General features: G+C 35.7%; 1 protein-coding gene across 2 annotated transcripts in view; it reads left to right on the plus strand.

Moving 5' to 3' along the window:
* Positions 1-19,786, plus strand: part of Lingo2 (leucine rich repeat and Ig domain containing 2) — a 1,212,628-nt gene that overhangs the window by 765,287 nt on the left and 427,555 nt on the right. The window lies entirely within an intron of this gene.

Consider the following 19,786-nt stretch of genomic DNA (forward strand, 5'->3'; position numbering starts at 1 on the left):
ACCCCAAAGATGAGAGGTAGTCCATGATTTTAAAATGTTTATTGTCATGGTGAAAAGTAAATGAAGCTGTACCCCGTGTTTTCAGGGCAGGCCTGAGGAGGTTAAATACCTTTTACAAGTAGGATGAGGGTCTGGGAAGGAATGCTTAATTGGCTACAACTTCTGGCCTTTAGGTAGCTCATTAATGTGGGAATCTCTTGAGGCTCTGTGGCCTGTAGTCATGCCCTTTACCTGTGGTAGGGGCATTGTCCTATGTGCCTAAAAGGCATGGATAGATGGAGATCTTCTGCCTCATGTCAGGAACCTGGAGTTTGGAAGCATGGTGAAGTGCATGCTGTCCCTTGCAGGGAAACCTGTGAGGTCTCCAACCTGTTGGGTCTTTGGCCGTTTCTAGCCAGTGCACAACCAGAAACCATGCTGTTCTTTCATGGTCCTACAGGGCAGAAAACATTCTTTTTCTGACAAAGGTTTTCTCAGAATTAATATTGTCCCTAAGTATATATATTTTTCTCCTGCAGCACTCACAAGTATTCCTTTGGAAATATTGCATTTTCTACAAATAGTGTAGAAAAAAAATATGTTGAAACAAGCATCAGATTAAATAAATTACTATTGCTAATTGTCCTAGTTTTTGACACACAACTCCTAAAACCTTTGTGGTTACTTCAGGGAAAAAGATTTTGGCAGTAACTCATACTAGCCCCTGAAGAGCACACTACTAATTCCAGAAGGTAGAGCTCTGCAGGCTAAGAATCTGGTTACCAAAAGTGACAAAGATTTAAAACTTTGATCCCTACCCACTGACCTTCATGAAGTAGAAAGAAGAGATATAGGCTGAGAACATGTTGTAATAACAGGCCTTGGGACTATGGTTTACCTTCAGAAAGCACCGGTTCCCTCATGCCTCTCCCTCATGTCTTGTCCAATACATCTGTTCCCTTTCACCTATCATGATCAGTATGAAATTGGAATCATTATTTTGGAACTGCTAACACATAACTAATACATAACACATAACACAGGGACACTGCTCGACTTACAGAGCAACAGCTAGCAAGTAGCGAATACAGGGCAGAAGAGTATGACTCCAAAGCCAGTGTTAATGTGTTGAATGTGGAGCATGTTTTTTTTCTGAAGTAAAAGTACTCCTTGCTGCCTTTCACCTACACATTATCAACTGTAACCCAATTAAGAAAAACTATCTAACCCGCTAAAGATGATAATAGCAAGAAAGTTTTGCTCTCATATATCTGTAGAGTTAGCATAAAATAATCTTTCTTTAGTAAGAATTCTTTTTCACCCTTACATACTTCAATACAGTTTACCTACCTTTAGTGGATGCTTGATAATGCTGTAAAAATGAATATGGTGTTATGATGGCTAATCTTAGTTGTTAACTTCATAGTGTCTCCAGGTAAGTAAAACTGAAGCAACTGGGCACACCTGTGGGGAAGTTTTTTCTTGGATAGACTATTTGAAGTGGAAGACCCACTTCAAATGTTAAACATTTGAAGCCACGGTTGCCATTCCACAGACTCTGACCCAGAATTGTTCCTGTCTAAAAGAAATGCTGAACGGAGTGAAAGCCCAGTGACAGTCCCAAAGGGGAATCCATCTCAAGTGGAGCCTCTAAGGCCTGACACTATTACTGATGCTATGGTGAAACAAGCAGCTGACTGAGACAGAGGCAGATACTTACACCCAACCACTGGAATGAAGTCGGGGACACCTGTGGTTGAATGAGGGAGAAGCTGGAAGAATTTGAGGAGGGAAGCGACCCTACAGGAAGACTAGCAGTCTCAGCTAACATGGACCCCGAGATCTCTCAGACAATGTGCCACCAACAAGGCAGCATATACTAGCTGGTAATATACAACAGAGGACTGCCTGGTCTGGCCCCAATGAGAGGAGAAGCACCTAACCCTTGAGAGACTTAAGCCCCAGGGAATAGGGATGCCTGGCAAGGTGTGGGGAGATGTGGGGGTTGGGGACATTCTCTTGGAGATGGAGGAGAGGGAATTGGATGAGGAACTGTGGTAGGGCATCATTTTGCTTTTCACCTACTTGCCCTCATACTCATTGAACAGTTTATCCTGAGAGTTTTCTTTGCTCATGTTAGAACCTACATCATTAGAATCCCAATGTGGACTGAAGACTGGCAGAGCTCTAAGACCTCTCTAGGAATCTAGCACCATATTGGGACTCCTGAGACTAGTTTGCTGGACTAACCAATTACTGGGATCCTTGACCTTTCTGTCAGGACAGAGAATTGTTGGATTATTCAGACGACAGCATATAAGACATTTCAATAAGTCCCTTTCTCTCTCTCTCTCTTTCTCTCTCTAAATATACATATATATGTTCATTAATATATAATAAGTCCCTTCTATATATATATATGTTCATTAATATATATAATAATGTATTATTTCATATATATAATATATATTAGTTCATTCTTTCAGTTCTGTTCTTTATGAGAAACCTGATTAATACAGGTATTTATTATCAATGTACTGAAAATAATTATCATCTCCAATTGATATAGTTATCAGTGTACCAAGAAACTGTCTTGCTTTGCTGAAGAACATACAGACAAAAATTTAAAAAAATAAAAGAAAACACCATGTTTCTTAATTCTGCAGGGTCTCAGGTCCAGTGAATGAGCTAGATCTTAACTGAGCATCCATATATACACAGACAGTTACAAGCTGTGAAAAGAAACATGCAGACAAAAATTGTATTGGAACAAGAATGGCTCATAAGGACTTTAAAAATGTGTTTATATGTATCTATTTCATCAATAAATGTTAATACTAAGAAAAGAAATAATGGAATGACTGATGACTCTTGCTGACCAAGCTCCCATTTATCCACTCAGGAATGCACACAGGCGAATTTTGAATTCAAGGTAATGGCACTTATTTAAATATAAGACCTAATTTCTAGTGAGTTCTGGTTCTATGCAATGAAGCATGAGGAAAGCTTCCAATGAGCTGAAAATATCCTACATCTTGATGAGTCTAGGGGTTATTATTTGGATTTATACATTTGTCTCAGTTCATTGAACTTTATAGCTAACCTGTGTGTCTTGTATTATACACAATTTATATCAAAATAAAGTAGATTTAAAGGATTTAACTTATTGGGAGTCTAAGAAAGCAAACTAAAGGCGAATTAGAATGGTTCTGATAATCATTTGCATCTATATTATCATGATTTTACTCAGCTAGGAAACGTGTATTATTGGATCCTCACCTGCATACAGATTTCTTTTACATCTCTAACAATAGTTCTTTCTGACTTGTCAAGTATATAAGATATTTTTTGAAAGTAATGCTTCTATCCAAGATAGAAGAGTAAAGAAGATAAAAGCTTTTTCAGTGGTGTGCTAGGTTGACTTCCCCCTTTGGCTGCATTTGTGTGGTTTTATAGCACTGCTGAATAATAACAGGAGCATCCCGATAATGTCTTTTGTTTGTAAAATTGTCAGCTCTGAGGAACCAAATTGCTTTGCATCCTTGCCTTCATTGAACAGTTTCTACTTGAGAGAAGTCAAATGTGTATTATCACATTTTACAGGGAAGAGACAGGCACAGGGCTGTGTGTAAGAAAATGTAAGGCTTATGGATACATCAAGGTCTACCCAGGCTGTGATCATTTTTTCCATTTATTTATTTATTTATTTATTTATTTATTTATTTATTTTTGTTTTCCATTTAGGTAGCTTTAAATGTAGACCAATTTCTATTTTTTGTGCATATGTCACAGCGTTTCAATAAGAAGAATCAACAAAAGCTATTCATAATCTCCAAAGCTAAAAACTTTGGTCCTGCCATTTCCTTATTTCAGACTTGATAAACTGATCCATGAAGTGATTTAAGCAGATAATTATTAAATAATACCAGGTTCCAGAGTAAATACTTAGTATGCACAGATGTAAATTAAGACTTCCTAGGAAAAGTTCTTCCTTTGTTATTTGCCAAACAATTCTAAACCTACTTGTGCTGAAAGAAGTAGTTCAATTTCACAGTCACCTGCTGGAGCAGGCAATGGGAAGGCGACTCGCTCACTGCATGTGACTGCATTCTAAAGTTCCAGGGAGTGTGGATGCAGTGACCTGAAGTAGAACACAGCTCAGACATTTACTGCTGAACTATGTGGGCCATTACAGGGAGCTGTAAGATCAGGGAAAAGGTGTCAAAACACTCGTATGTTGCCTGACAGATAGGAGAGACTGGAGAAAGATGGAAACGCTTATTACTGTAAAGATTCTTCAGGGTCTAAAAACTGAGTTTGAAGCGCAGTCAGTTCACGCCACTCATGTCAAACAAAAAGATTTTTTTGGTGTGACTTAAATTAACTCAGGGAAATTTAGCAGTTCTCTAAGCCTTAACATGAGGAGACTGGAATGGCAGGTATAGAAAATGGAACACACCACAAGGACTATCTATATTAACATTTTTATCTACTTTGTAACCAGGCCTTCATCGTACCCTTCATCTATAATTTAAAATAAAAACAGTATTCAGCTACCCTATAAAATCCTCGATGTTTGTAGAATTTAAATAGTTTCTAGATTTCATACTGCAATGTCCTGTATTTATTTATGAAATATGAGGTTGCCTTTCTTTAGATGAATAAAGCTGAGGTGGTTAGCTTGCTGATATTCCAGGAAACTTTGCTCTGTGCTGAGTGACACAATGCTGAGCAGATTTGACTGTAGGATGCTCTGAGAGGAGGAGCAGAAAATTGAGGACCCAGAGTCCCTGGGCACGTGAGAGTGAGAGCACTGCATCTTTGCCATGGCTGCCATGATTTTTTCGGAAGGTATCGTTTTCAGACATGGGTTTGAATCTAGTGCAAAACTAGTGTCTTTATTTCAATGTGTGAGTGGAAATATCTGAAAACAAACAAAATGAAGATATTTGGAAGATACATCATGATTGAGTTGTTCTCATAATATACCATCCTTAGATGTGATGTGAATCACACATAATTCATACTTTCTTAAGACAAAGACTGAGATATTTTCTGATTTAATCATTCTTGTTATTGAAATAATGTAACTGTTTTAGATAAAGATCATCAAAAACTTTTCTAAAATGAAAATAAAAAAGACCTATACCAGAGAATCCGAGGATGCTTGTAAGATAAATTACAAATACACTGTCTGTACTTCAGAAAAGAACAAAAATGATTATCTTGACATTTGACATATTACAAAAATAAAACTTCTTGTGGATTTTAGTAACTGCATGTAGGTCCTTATGTATAACTAGTGGCTTAAATTTATTCTACTTGAGTGCTTTGAACAAACGATTAAATCAAATCTCTAAGGTACTCACAATGTACTGTTGTATACACAATTACAAATGAAAACCCAGGTGTCAACAATCTTGTAAACCAGGAAGATATATATAGTAAAATGCAGGGTGGGCAAAACAAACAAAAAAATTAACAAACAAAACAAAACCTTGAAAGCCTCTAAATATTAAGTTTTGCCAAATATTCAAATAAAGTTTTAAATGCCTATTTTTCAGAAAACAAATTTCACATGTCAGAGTGACTTAGATACATGTTTACCCTGTGGTTCTGTAATTTTACCCTTCTTTATAAACTTCAACTCCAGTGCATTGTACACAATCCAGGATTCCTGAATCATGAAGAACATTGTAGAGTGTGATGTGTACATCCAACTAGAAAGAACAGTCCATCACTGTGTAAAACACTGCAGTTTCATCTGCGAACATGACACTGGGGGACAGAAAGGGAAGGGAGAAGTGATGTAATAGATTTCAATTAAAATATATTTGTGAAATTACAAAAGGATATATAGAAGGGTACTTTAAAACTTTTTAGACATATATTTAAAGATATTAACCAGAGTGGAGAAAATGACAGGAAGCAATGTGGTGGTAATAAATCTCTAAATTTGCAGTTTACTGTTCAGGAAGAATAGGAGCATGTGCCAGAGATGCAATCATAGAGCATTAGTGGGGAAAAGAACATTCTAGTGCTTAAACGGGATATGAGGCATAGAGTGATCATTATTTTATAATTTTTTATCCTTTACACAATGTTTATAGACATTATTACTATGTATGTAAGAACAAATTTGAGGGATTTGTTTATTCTGCAGGTTTAAAATTGTGTGACAGACTTCTTTTCATATATGAATCAGAGCAAGTATTTTATTAATAAATTTTTACAGTTAGGCCCATGGTTTATTCTAAGTACTCCATACTATTTTATAGTTGTTGTTGTTGTTGTTGTTGTATTTGTTCTTATTTGGGAATTTTAATTTATTGTGGTTGGGTGACTTCCTGTTTAGTCAGGCTGTCTTATAACTGGTCTCCTGTTTTAGTCCAGACTATCTTATAACTAGCAATCCATCTTCTTCAGTTTACAGAGTGTTTAGTTCACAGGTATGCACTAATATGTATAGCAAGCATAGTTTATTGTAACAAGTAAGACATTCAAATTGGAAAAGTAACAAAAACAATTCTCATACACATAACACAGCATGGTTGATTATGTAACTAGTATGATTTTTCTCTCAAGGCCTATTTAAAATACTTGCTTTTCCTTACTTGAAGGCTTTATGACACTTTTCTTTTTAATGTGTATCCATTTCTTATTAAAATGGAAACTTCCAATAATATGACCATTGCCTTTAGAATGAGTCATGGGTTTGCACCTTTATAATATTCCTCCCATTTTCAATAGCTATAAGTAGAAAATATCTTGTGAAGTTTAGGGAAAATCAAACATATCCACAGAGGGTGGTGGGTGGTAGAGAGGGAGGAAGGAGAAGGAGGAAGGCCAGGGATGATGAGAGTTGCACATATATAGATACATACATACATATGTATATATATATATATATGTATATATATGCATATGTGTGTGAGTGTATGTGTTTGTATGTGTGTGAGTGAGTGTGTGTGTGTGTGTGTGTGTGTGTGTGTCTGTATGTCACAGGCCCTGGCCCTTACCATGTTTACAGCATGATTTAATGAGTAAAGTTGCACAGCCCTTAATGTCTGTGAGAATGATATGTTACTCTTTCCCTTTTGAAAGATTGAGCTAAGAACTGTACGTCATACGTGTAGTCACAGCACGTGGAGACTGAAGCAGGATGGTAATCTGTTAGTTCTTGGCCAGCTCAAACTACAGATTTCTATTAAAGATTTATTTATTTATTTTATGTATATGAGTACACCATTGCTCTCTTCAGACACGCCAGAAGAAGGCATCAGACCCCATTACAGATGGTTGTGAGCCACCATGTGGTTGCTGGGAATTGAACTCAGAACCTCTGGAAGAGCAGACAGTGATCTTAACCGCTAAGCATTCTCTCCAGCCCCTTAAAACTGCAGATTGACACTCTTTCTCAAAAACTAAATCAATAACAAACTTAAACAAGAATACTTGAGGGTGGAGCAGCACTACACTTCACCAAGTCTTTGCCAAAAGGGGGTTCTCAGTCATTCTGAGGATTTTAAGTCAGTGATGTGCATGTTTCATGTTTTCCAATATTACAGTCTAACATATGGAAAGAAGAGAAGGAAGAAAGGAAGGAAAAGAAAGAAAGAATGAAGGAGGAGAGGGTAGAGAGGGAGGAGAAAAGAATAGGAAAGAAAAGAAAAGGAGAGAGAGAGAGAGAGAAAGAAAGAATAAAAAAGAAGAGAAGACAGACATTATTGCTTGTTGATATTCCTTACAAAGACAATTGTCTGTTGCTGTCGTGTTAGAGATCCCAAATGGTCCAGAACTATAGTATTTTATTGACGATGTTATGTAACAAGATATACATTGAATTGTGTTATCTCATTAAAAATAAAGTCTGTACAGTTTCCAGGGATATGTACTTTTCCCCAAACAAATCTAAACTGCCATTTCTCTTTTCTCTCTGGGTTCATTTTCTTTTCCTCCTGTGACACTGTGGCTAGGCTTTGCTACACTTAACAAGAAGGGTATGCTAATGAAGCCTACTCACAGATACTTGCCCATGATTATATCTAGTATCTCATGAAAAGAAGCACAATTCATAAAGGATTTAGTACATCTGAGACTTCCAGGGCGTGATTATATTTTGAATATTTATCTTTTGTTCACTCCATTTCCTTCTGCTTCATAATTTTCCCTAAGCTACACATTGCTTCTCTCTGGCACAAAGTCTAATTTTGTTTGCCTAAAAGAAAAAAAAAAAGAGCATCATGAAAAATAACAGTGTTTTGCCTTCTCTCCACTTCTTAATTCCGACTGGAGGCATGTTGTTGCTCAAAGCACTCTGCCCCCACCTCCTCAGACTGTGAGTTCCACTGTGCAAACCTCACCTGAATGTGAATTCGCATTTCAGCAACAGAAAAGGCTAAATCTAGTTTGGGCAAGCCAAGTGAATTTTAAGTCTTTTCAGATCAAGTACCAAGTCACAGAATAGTAGTGACTTGAAAAGCAGAGGCTCTTCAGGGAAATGAAAATCAAATAAGCCTTCCTCTAACATCAACTTTTGAATCTTTTCTTTCTTCCTTCCTTGCTTCCTTCCTTCCTCCCTCCCTTCCTCCTCCCTCTCTTTCACTCCTTCTTTCCTTCCTCCCTCCTTTCCCTCTTTCATTTGTTTCATTATCTTCCTTCCTTCCTTCTTTCCTTTCTTTCTTTCTTTCTTTCTTTCTTTCTTTCTTTCTTTCTTTCTTTCTTTCTTTCTTTCTTTCTTTCTTTCTTTGTATATGTTTCACTAGGGAAGTTTGTCCATCCTGGGGGCCTGAAGTACTGCAGATAGTGAAGGAGTCTTAACTGAAGGAAAGGAAAATGAAAAGAGAAAAACTCACCACAAAAGGAAAAAAAAAAAAACAAAAAACAAAACAAAAAAAAAACAAGAATCAGTCTAACGTCAGCTAGTGAAGCAGTAGTGTGAGATGCAGGAAGGGAGTGACCTGCTGTCTTCAGAGAGTCAAAAGACTTAGGCCCTAAAATCTGATGTTGAGAAAATTGTATGAACATGAGGCCACTCTAGAATCAGCTAATAAAATGTTTAAGTGATAAAAGAGGTAAATCTTAGTAGATATGGTGCAAGTAACAAATATATTGTGCTTTAAAGGCAATATTATATCTTGTTAAAGCCTGTTTTTTTTAAAATGCTGAGAGCTAAGAAATAAATATAACTGAAATTAAAATTCTAGAATGTGGAGAGTAACATGACAAGAAATATACTTGAGAAGAATTTAAAGAATGTAATGTGCAGTGAAAATATTATTTTAAAAACAATGAGACAATAAGAAAATATAATTACCTAAAATAGAGTAAAGAAGATAATATTGAAGTAAAACTAACTATGGCTGCAAGACAAAACATACCACTGTTCACAATAAAATGTTAACTGAAAAATGATCCAAATACATATATATTATTGTTATATTTGAAAACAATACAATCATTTTTCATTTTTTTCAGATTATTGAAAGCAATTTAAACAAAATGTAAGTCACAAATATAGTAATTTTTACAATGTAATATTTAGGAATATATCTGCTGTTTATATAATGTTCTAGTATAGTGACTATAAAAATATGGACAAGGATCTTATTTATAGCTGTAATACCTGCCTCATATTTTACCTTTGGTTTTCCTAATTTGCATAAGGTTCCATACTGCTCTGCCCCACATTCTCTTTAAACATGAGACTGGTAGACAAACCTTAACACTGCAGGTGAGAAGGAATGAGCATGCAAAACAGATGTACTTTCCAGCACACAGCTTCCTTACAGTAAAGTGTCTGTTTAATTAATTTCACACAGTGCTATCTGCTTGACTTTCTCCCTCTCTCCAAGCACCCCTGGGATTATCTGAAATATTGTACAGATGTTCTTACAGAGAATTACATTGCCAAGTGTCATTAACACAAGCTAACATTCATCATTAATTTCATAGTTGAGGCATGGACATGACAAGTATCTTAAAAATCTTATCTATATTTATAAATTCATGAGCTGGGAATTTCTGCGTGTGGAATGTTTCCTTCCCACATCCCCTACTCAGTGACTTTCTACTCTGGGATCAACTGGGTTCCTCAGCCTCTACTTCTTTAAATGAGCAGGTTGGCTTTAAGGTCTTTCATTCACTGAGCCCACTGATTCTTTTTCCTAAGTTAATTTTGTGCAATGTAATAAAGAAAACATTCCAGGTGGAAGACTTATGTGAAAAATAAGATGCAGAAATCTAGTATCTTAGGCACAAATGAGGTTTATGGTGTTTCATTAGAACTGAAGTATTGGTGCTCGCTGGAATTCCAGCAGAAGCCACCATGAAGCACAGTGAGCAGATGCTAAGGTAAGCACTCTCTGAGCTAAGCAGGGAACAAATGAAGATATCTGATGTATGGATTTGGAAACCAGACACTTGACTATAAACTAGAATTGAAAAAATACAAGACTCATTACAGAGTGGAGAGACAGTTCCATTACAATTGTCTTTTTGCTGCAAGTTGCCAGGTGTATATTACTTGTTATAATCTCCCACAAGGTGTGTGTGAAAACAATTACAGTATCAATTTAGTGATACCAAAGAACCAACACTTTAATGTTTCATTAGAAGCTTGCTACAGCCTGGTAGAGTGAGCTTACCTGTTGTTTTGTACATTTTATGAATTAGAAAAGGAAGACATAGAAGTCACATACTTTGGCAAATATTTTATAGTAACTTGAAGAGCAATGTTGAAGTTATCAAAAAGCAAAGCAAGTATGTTTTGATGATTCCCCTGACATGTACCACAAGACTTAAAGGACTGAATTATATTATCTCTTTAAATGGAATTAAGGATTAAAAGCTGTAGATTATATGTGAACAAATGCCCATGAGATTCAAGTCCTTTCTGTAAATATTGCTTACATTCAAATGGGAAGGATAAAGTATGTTTCATTAGTGTAAGCTCCTTCTCTCTGTGGATATTATTTCTGTCCTAAATATAAATGAAGACTTATTAATGGCCCATAATATATTGCAGTTGTTTCACTAATCTCACTTAATGATAATTATCAATGTAATTATTTTGAAAGCACATATTTAATAAATGTTTCATGTGAATGCTTCCATGTGAAAATATCCTCAAACTAAAATTTAGATGTCTGAGATATACTACTATTACTTCTATAATTTGAGTATAACTGTTGGTGATTTTAGTGAATTGAGATAGCAAAATAAACAGAAGACTATGAACTATGAACTATAAAATTGAACTGATATTTTTTTTAATGCTAAGCACATGCTAACTGTTATTTTGCTATATATAACCTAGCTAAATCTCAAACTAAATTTAAGGCAGATAATCACTTGAATGTCAATTCCTTTATCAATGCAATGGGACTCACACAAATGATTTGAGAAACCTGCCCATGTTTTTTTCTATTAAGAAATAGGGATGCTGTAAACTATTCAGATCTCACTGAGTCTAGAGACCTCCTTCACTATACTGAAATTCTCCCAGTATGAAGTGTTATATGTAAAGTATAGCTGTATTAACAGAAGAGCAATCTGTTAAAAACACAAAGATTTCCGGGGGACAAAAAGTACTCCCCAGGAATTTGGTAAAAGACTACATGTGGCTGTTACAGTATGAGCTGTGGTATTATGTTCACATAGCATCCTTATATGACCATATTGCCATCACTGGGAGCTTCCAACTGACTAAAGAATAACCTGGAATATATTATAATAAGGCTGTCATACAATGTTGTCCAGCATTTGTCCTTTCTCATCTTTCCAGACATATATCTTCTTCCTTCATAGACTTAACATCCAATATCTCTTCTTATTCAATGTGCCTGTTCATTCTCTATTCATTTACATTGACTTTTATCCAGGCCTTGCATATTTTAACATCAGTTTCTAAATTTTCTACTAGTTGTTTCTCCAAGACCCTAAGGAACCTTCCCTCCTTGAAGCATTTTATACATCAAAGAAAACTCTGAAACCAATGATTCCAATAACTGAATGCATAATTTTTATCTCTCAAACTTACCTCATTAGCTATCACTCAACTTATTAGTCTAATGATAGAGAACCTGACACCAAGACAAAGACACAGAGTATGTCTTATCTCTATAGTGTCATCTTCCACCACCTACTAGACACTATATATGTTTGTTCCAAATATGCCTAGTGAAAGATGAATGGATGAGTAAATGAGTGTAGATAGATGAATGAATTGACTTAAATAAGAGTCAGTAAATTTTTATCACAGTCAGATGGTAAATCTTGCCTCTCTGTATGATCTAGAGACTGGATCAACTCTGCTGTTGTAGCAGAAGACCAGAAAGTTTGTGAACAAAGTGTGTGTTAGGACTTGCTCTGAAGTTTTCCAAACCCTGTCTTAGGGAAGGAGTAATCCTGGAAAGCTTCAGACATCCTAAAGCAGATTTTAAACACAAATCTTGCTCAGATCACTTCAATTCTCTCTACGTAAAACTTTATTTCATTTATTTATATATTACAAAATAGCTTGTATGCCTCTTTTAGTCTTATTCAACTCCTTCTTCAGTCTCTTATACTATTTTGAACTTTTTCATTAAGTTAGGTGGTAAGTAGTCTAACCAAATCATCACCCATTTCGCCTCTACCCTCCTTATTCTCTTACCTCATGTTGTGGGGTTAAGGGATAAGGGTGAAGTAGGGAGGTAAAGTAACCCAATAAAGTAGCCAAAAATATAGTTTAAAAATAATTAGCTCTTTAAATGGATTGTACTCCATTTGTTAGTAGTTATTAGAAATTCTGTTATCATATATAAAATATGATGCTTTGTTTTCCTATGACAACCAAAGGTATAGCAGGGTTATTGCCCATCTTCTCCAGTAGCTTCCTATAGGTAGAATAGTAAAATGTTAAGTAGTCTCTCACATGTGGAAAGCACATCACATTTCCTGTTGATGCTCTATCATCATTCAGGTGAATATCCTTGCCTGTAAACTCTGCATTGTGTATTGTTGTTTGGGAATACAGAGTCAGCACTCCTGAGCTTTCAATTTGAACTGAGGTCAAGAAAAACTATTTTAGAAAAACAGTTAATCTGACCCTTCACTCTTCATTAACTACACTGCTCTATTTCTCTAATATGTTAGACAAAAATTATTTATTAGTTAATTGGGGCAACATTTGTCAGTGGGCCTCCATAAACAAACATTAAACAAACATTAAACTTTGTTCTGGTTGTTGCCACTCCAACCCAAGCTAAATGCTTTCTCATGTCCATATCATTTCTCTGAATTCTGTAAGAACACTTCTTTTTTCAGAGATCACCATATAAATGTTTATGATATTCTAACTACTATCAGCTGCTCATTTGAACATTTAATAATTTGTAACATTTTAAAAGATAATGCACTTCCATAATTTTCACTCAGATAATGTTTGTTTTACGTAACAATTTGTGTTACAAAATTGCCCCAGGAGAATATATATATATATATGTATATGAGTGCATATTTGTCTGTTTTCAGGTGTGTGTATATACATTTGTGATTGTTATATATGGATATGTTACAGGTGTATTTGTAGTGTGCATGTATTGTTTGTGTATTTGAATGTGTGTGGTTGTATTTGTATATTGTGTGTGTGCATGTCTGTGTGCATTCTTTATTTATCTGCTTTGAAGGCATGTAACACTGTGGTATTAAATGTACTATGTTACTATATGCTGTTCTGAGAGTTGGGGGAACATGCGATTATTACCCTTGGATGTAAGATACAGTTCACCAGAAGCTGCAAAGCATGTTGGTGAATTCAGGTGTGCCAGATTACCACTCAAAGTAACCTTGTAAATAGATCATGATAACGTTTTATCTACCAACTCAATAAAAAGAACAGTTGTAAATATCTGTTCCTATCATTATGAAGTTTATAGATAAATCTACTTATTAGCAAATATTTTCAGAATAAAATTAGAGTCTGACTATATACATTTCTGTAGTCCTATCAATTATTATGCAGAAGATAGCCTAAAAATGTACATGGAGGTCAGGAAATATGTTCAATTCAAAGCTCACTTAGTCATGTGTGATAAGCAAACCTACTATTACTTCATGGAAAAATTTTTATTAGCTCCATACTCCTTTTGAAGAAGTGTATATGATATAGCCTGGATTTGTGATGCAGCTTCCATGGAGAGGCACAGTTGCAACCTATCATACCCCTCTCATGTTTGAGGTTATCCTCAAGAGACTTATCATTAAAATGATGTAAACATTATTTTGTCTATTAGCTTGAGACAAGAATAGTCTCAAAATTAGCAAGAGTTGCAGCATATTTGATCACACTGAAAAAAATGAGCATGCGTTTTTTACTAAATGGAAGAAAGAAGCATAGATAGATGATAGATAGATAGATAGATAGATAGATAGATAGATAGATAGATAGATTGCTAGATATGGTACAGTTCAACCCTTAGCATACCACTTTAATCCTCTTTGTCTGGAACATAATCACCACCTCACTATACACTTTTAATACCAGAAAATGAAGGTAAAGTTAGTTTGTAGAAGGAAGCTCCCATGTTTGAAAGTGATGTCTAATTAAGAGGTAGTCAAAGTGAAGAGTCAGCGAAAGATTTGAAAGAATAGGATATGCCTAACTCTCATAAGAAGAGATAGAAAAGGAAAGCTACTTGAGTGGCAGTACTGATAGAGAGGAGGAGGCAGTTTTCCCAGGAGCGTTTTACAAAGACAAGCTGAAAAGAGAACAAGCCAGACATAGGTGAAGACAGAATGAGCTAAAGAATGAGAAGGAGCCAGAAGATTAGAGCAGATTGCCAGAGTTAGTTTGAGGTCAAGCATAACAGTTTAGTTAGAGGCTAAGAGAGAAGGTAGATTGAATCATTCAGATTGGTGAAGAGTTTGAGCCAGAACAGATAACTTGAACCAGCCAGACAAGTTCAGAAAGGTTGAGCTCATTTATCAGTAGGCCTCAGAGGCTGAAAACATTCTAAGCCTAGATCAGATTGTACAGAGTCTAGAAACTTCCAGGTCTATACCTATGTTAGTGACCATTGGAGAATAAAATTATTATCAAAGAATAAAGGTTATGGTTACAAGCAAGCACTTCTGTGTACAAATACAACCAATCTCAAGCATCCACTCCCAATACATCTCTTTGGATTTTCTTGTTTTTCTTGGAGGAATTTAATGGAATGTTTTTCATATGTTTTTATGTTTAAGCTCTCTTGAGTCCATGGTCTCAGTGGACTCACATGAATAAACCTTTGATGCTACATACACTTCAGCAGAAAAATTATAATTTTCTCTGGAATTAGAGTTGAAGGATAAAATAAAGAAATGGACAATTTAAAGAACTGAGTGAAGCATTGTTTAGTGGTTATAAAATCCTAACCATACTTTTTCAAAACTACATTAGAATTAGGTAACCTCTGTGTTCTGATTTTAAAGGCTGCCTCCAGTAACGTTTTACTGAGCCATAAACTGTTCTGACTAAATTTCATGCCTGATAAAATCCTTGCATTTATAGCATAAAATGTAAGCCCTTGTCCCATAGCTAATCTGTTAAGTTTCTGAAATAGAGAAGTCCTGAATCTTTTTGGATCCAACAATTAAGTGGGTAAAAGTCATCATATTTTTTTAAAAGAGACTAGCATAAATAAGAAATGTGGTCATAATAATCTTGGTACTAGACTTGAGATACATTTAGTAATATATATATTTATATATATGTATTCATATATATTATATTTTAATAAGCCAGTATAAATTAGTAAAGTTACAGAGTTATATATTTATTAATTTTTCAGCAAATGCTTATTAATAGTTATATATAAATTAGATTAATTTTCCAATAGCAACATACTTGCCTATATTAAATAACATTAAATAATGCCTTTTTATTTACAATTTTATCATCATTATCTGTACTTATTGCATAGATAAAATGCATTGCAAATTGATTTAAGCCTTTCTATAGCTTAATGGGAAGCATGCTGTCTTTGGAATCACACACAGCCATGTTTCTCTGAGATCTATGTCTTCTGAATTCTGTAATCCTGATGTACATAAATCTCTCTCACAATCTCGGAAGTTCTATGCACTTAGGGTCTTTGTATTTGTAGTTGTCCCTCAACTCAAACAATGGAGGGGTGGTTAGAAAGGGGCTGTCACTACTTCGAGAAAAACGTACGTCAGTATTCAGTCTCTCAAGCATGGGAAAAGAAATCTGAGAGAAGAAATCAGCTGTGAGAATCCATCAGTCAGTCCTTCAGGCTGTTGAGAACACAAGTCCTTGTCTCAAAGGGAAGAAAATTGGCATCCTGCATCAGCAGCATGCTTTGTGTCTGACTGTAGTCTCTGCAAACAACTTATCCAATCCTTGAAGGCCACCTTTCCTGAGGACACTGCCATGAGAAAGTTTTCTTTGCTTTTCTTCTGATTTTTTATAAAATCTCTTATTTCTTTTTTATTAAAATATTGTTTTCAAATGACATATTCTGATTTCAGTTTCTTTCTCCTTGGTTCCTCTGAGGTCCTCCCCACCTCCTATGCCCTGTATATCCACACCATTCTTGTCTTTCCTTAGAAAACAAACAGGCATATAAAGGATAGTATTAAGGGCTGGAGAGATGGCTCAGTATTTAACAGCACTGACTGCTCTTTCAGAGGTCCTGAGTTCAATTTTCATCAACCACATCGTGACTTACAACCATCTATAATGGGATCTGATGCTCTTTTCTGGTGTGTCTGAAGATAGCTACAGTATACTCATGTAAATAAAATAAATCTTTTTTAAAAACAATAATAATTAACGGAGTAAAACAAAACCATATCTGAATAGAACAATGCAAACAAACAGAAGAAAAGGAGCCAAAGAAAAAGCACAAGAACCCCATGAAGAAGCAGAGATACACACATTTACCCACCTAGGAATCTCATAAAAACACAAAACTGGAGGCAAATACATTGGAAGCAATACACAAAGAGCCTCCAAAGATGCCATCGAGTTAGTTTTGTGCTGGCCATTTCTTGCTGTACAATGAGATTCTCTAAGAGAAAATATTTTTTCATTTGCAAATGATTGTCAGTTGGAGATAGTTTCTGGGTTAGAGAGGGGTTGGCATTGGTTGACTTTTCTTCTCAGTGCTGGGAAGCCGTCTGGTACAGACCCACAACAAAGATATTAGGAATCAGTCTCTATCTCTGGGCTAGTCTCAAGGCTGCAGCTGATTCCTGTCATCCCCAGTCATCTTTGTTCTACTTTCCATGTTAGAATTCTGTTGTTTGGCCAGCACCTCCATTAACTTATGTCATCAACCTTGTGACCAGCTAAAATGTCTGAAACCCTTCTCACCATTACTTGCATAGGGTACTGTGCTTTGCTGTAGGCTATTACAAATAAGCAGGGAAAGATTAAGAGGTGCAGGTGACATACCTTGATGCCAAGCATCCCTGTCTTCTTTATTGTTATAGCCTCATTCTTCGCTGGTGTCTTAGCAGCTTCACCCTCTGCTGACAGCTATTTGCTATGAGTATCCAGATAGGTGTGTTTGTTTGTTTGTCTGCTTTTAATCAGGCACACCATAATGGTTAATAAGCCTCCTTTTTATGTTCCCAGGTAGAAGTATTCTCCCTTTACAAACAAGGGTACACAGAGCCTCATTTGTAGAATGAGGAAACAAATTCCTTGCTTAATCAACAGGAACAATGCTTTGTTGACTACTCTGATACCCCACCTTTGGTCCCAGATTTATACAGTCTATCCTTTAAAGAATCAGGGGAACAAAGAGAGTCACTGACTTTAAATGTTTAATTACATCCTTAGGATAGTATCTCATTGTTATGAGGTTGTGAGACACTTCACTTACATTATTGTTTGGGAGGGGTAGGGATTGAACCTAGGGTCTCTCCCACAAACAGGTAAGTGCTTCAACATTTACCTATACCTTCACCTGAAATGATACCTGTGGAAGGCTATCCTATTGTGTTATCAGGCCAACATCCCTAGTTTGTGCCATATATACTGAGATGAGCACATCACATGATTATGAAGCTACTGCTGAGCCTCCTTTTAAAAGTTCCATTGACTTTCAATGACATTTTGCACCTTTGTGCATTGATGTCATAAACCTGTAGACTATACTAGTGAATAATAGGTTGAAGGCTAGCCGGGTATGGTGGTACATATCAGTTGTCATCCCCTCTAGAGGCCAGGAATGGCTAAAATACAGAGAGTTCAAGACCATATCTAACCAGGCTCACCAACTATCCTAGGGAATTCATTTTGCATCTAGACAAATTTCTTCTCTTTCTCAGTTGAATGTGACTGACATCATCATAAAACAAATGGCTGGTTGATGGCTCTGAAGGATTGGGCCAAAATTGAAGTTCAGTAATGCTCACTGTGGCTGTCAGACTGGATCACTCATCAACTTTCTTCTGTAAGAAATTCAGGAGCAAATTATTAAATGGTTCCTCCTCCTCCTCCTCCTCCTCCTCCTCCTCCTCCTCCTCCTCCTCCTCCTCCTCCTCCTCCTCCTCCTCCTCCTCCTCCTCCTCCTCCTCCTCTTCTTCTTCTTCTTCTTCTTCTTCTTCTTCTTCTTCTTCTTCTTCTTCTTCTTCATAATCAACCAAATCTGGCCAGCATTGACTACATTATGAAAGAACACATAACAATTTTGAAAATTAAAACAAATAAATTTGGCGAGCCTAAATTATTGACTTAAAATCAAATCATATATATTGCAGTTGTAGGATTTAAACTGTCCATAAAGATTTGCGCATACTAAGTTCAAACTGTGTTTATTAATAAAAAGGACTCTGGCTTGAATCCTTCTTACAGCTATGACTATCAAAACCACATGCTGCCTATCCTACTGAGTGAAGATTCTTCTAACTGGCTTAAGACCTATGCTTTTTCTCTTTATTCTAAAAAGTTATAATTTGAATACTTAGTGGCATGGTTATAATATGTATACTTAATCTGTTTCCTGTTATAAAAATGTTCATTCTTTAGCATCTTTGTATAAATGTTATTATGAGAATAGAATTTACTTCTCTATTAGTAAAAGCTTAAGTATCGAGATTTATTCCATCAAATTGTTTCTATTCAAAATAAATTATTACATTTTTAAAAGCAAATTTTGAACATTAGTAAAGTAATGCTATATGTATTAACATCAGATTATGATGCTGAGCAAAACATTGAAGTTTTTCTTCATTTACAAAATTAGGATACTATTTACTTCATGATGTAGTTGTGTGAGTTAAATGGAAACCTATATAATAAACATATATATATATATATCCCTATGAAATGTATGTGCACTGCATGTGTGACACATGTAAACCTGATAGTGACACATTGTAAATAATAGCTTTTGTTTGTCTGAAGACATGCCTGGGATCCTAAACGCTGATTTATTTCAGTGTTTCTCCCTCACCTCCCATTCCTCAAAGAGAACAATGACTTGAACACATTGTTTGGGTAAATACTGCATTATCATAATTACAATTTCTCTGAGAAAAGTGTTCTTGCAGTTTGAATATTCAGCATCATAATCACATTTCCATAAGGAATGTAGAACAGTTATAAACAACACAGAGATCACTTGGTCCATAAGGGAGAACAGATTATGGGGCGGGTGGCAGGGGTTGTGAGTTGGGAAAGATATGAAAGCCTGAGTTCTGATCATCAGGATTCAGGAGGAAAGTAAATTGCAATTTCCTCTGAAAATAGTCTTGCCCAAATTTATACAAAAACTGCATCATGATAGCATGGCACACTTACATGAGTTGA

This window comes from Arvicanthis niloticus, chromosome 5, assembly GCF_011762505.2.
Source record: "Arvicanthis niloticus isolate mArvNil1 chromosome 5, mArvNil1.pat.X, whole genome shotgun sequence".
In the NCBI taxonomy this organism is placed as follows: domain Eukaryota; kingdom Metazoa; phylum Chordata; class Mammalia; order Rodentia; family Muridae; genus Arvicanthis; species Arvicanthis niloticus.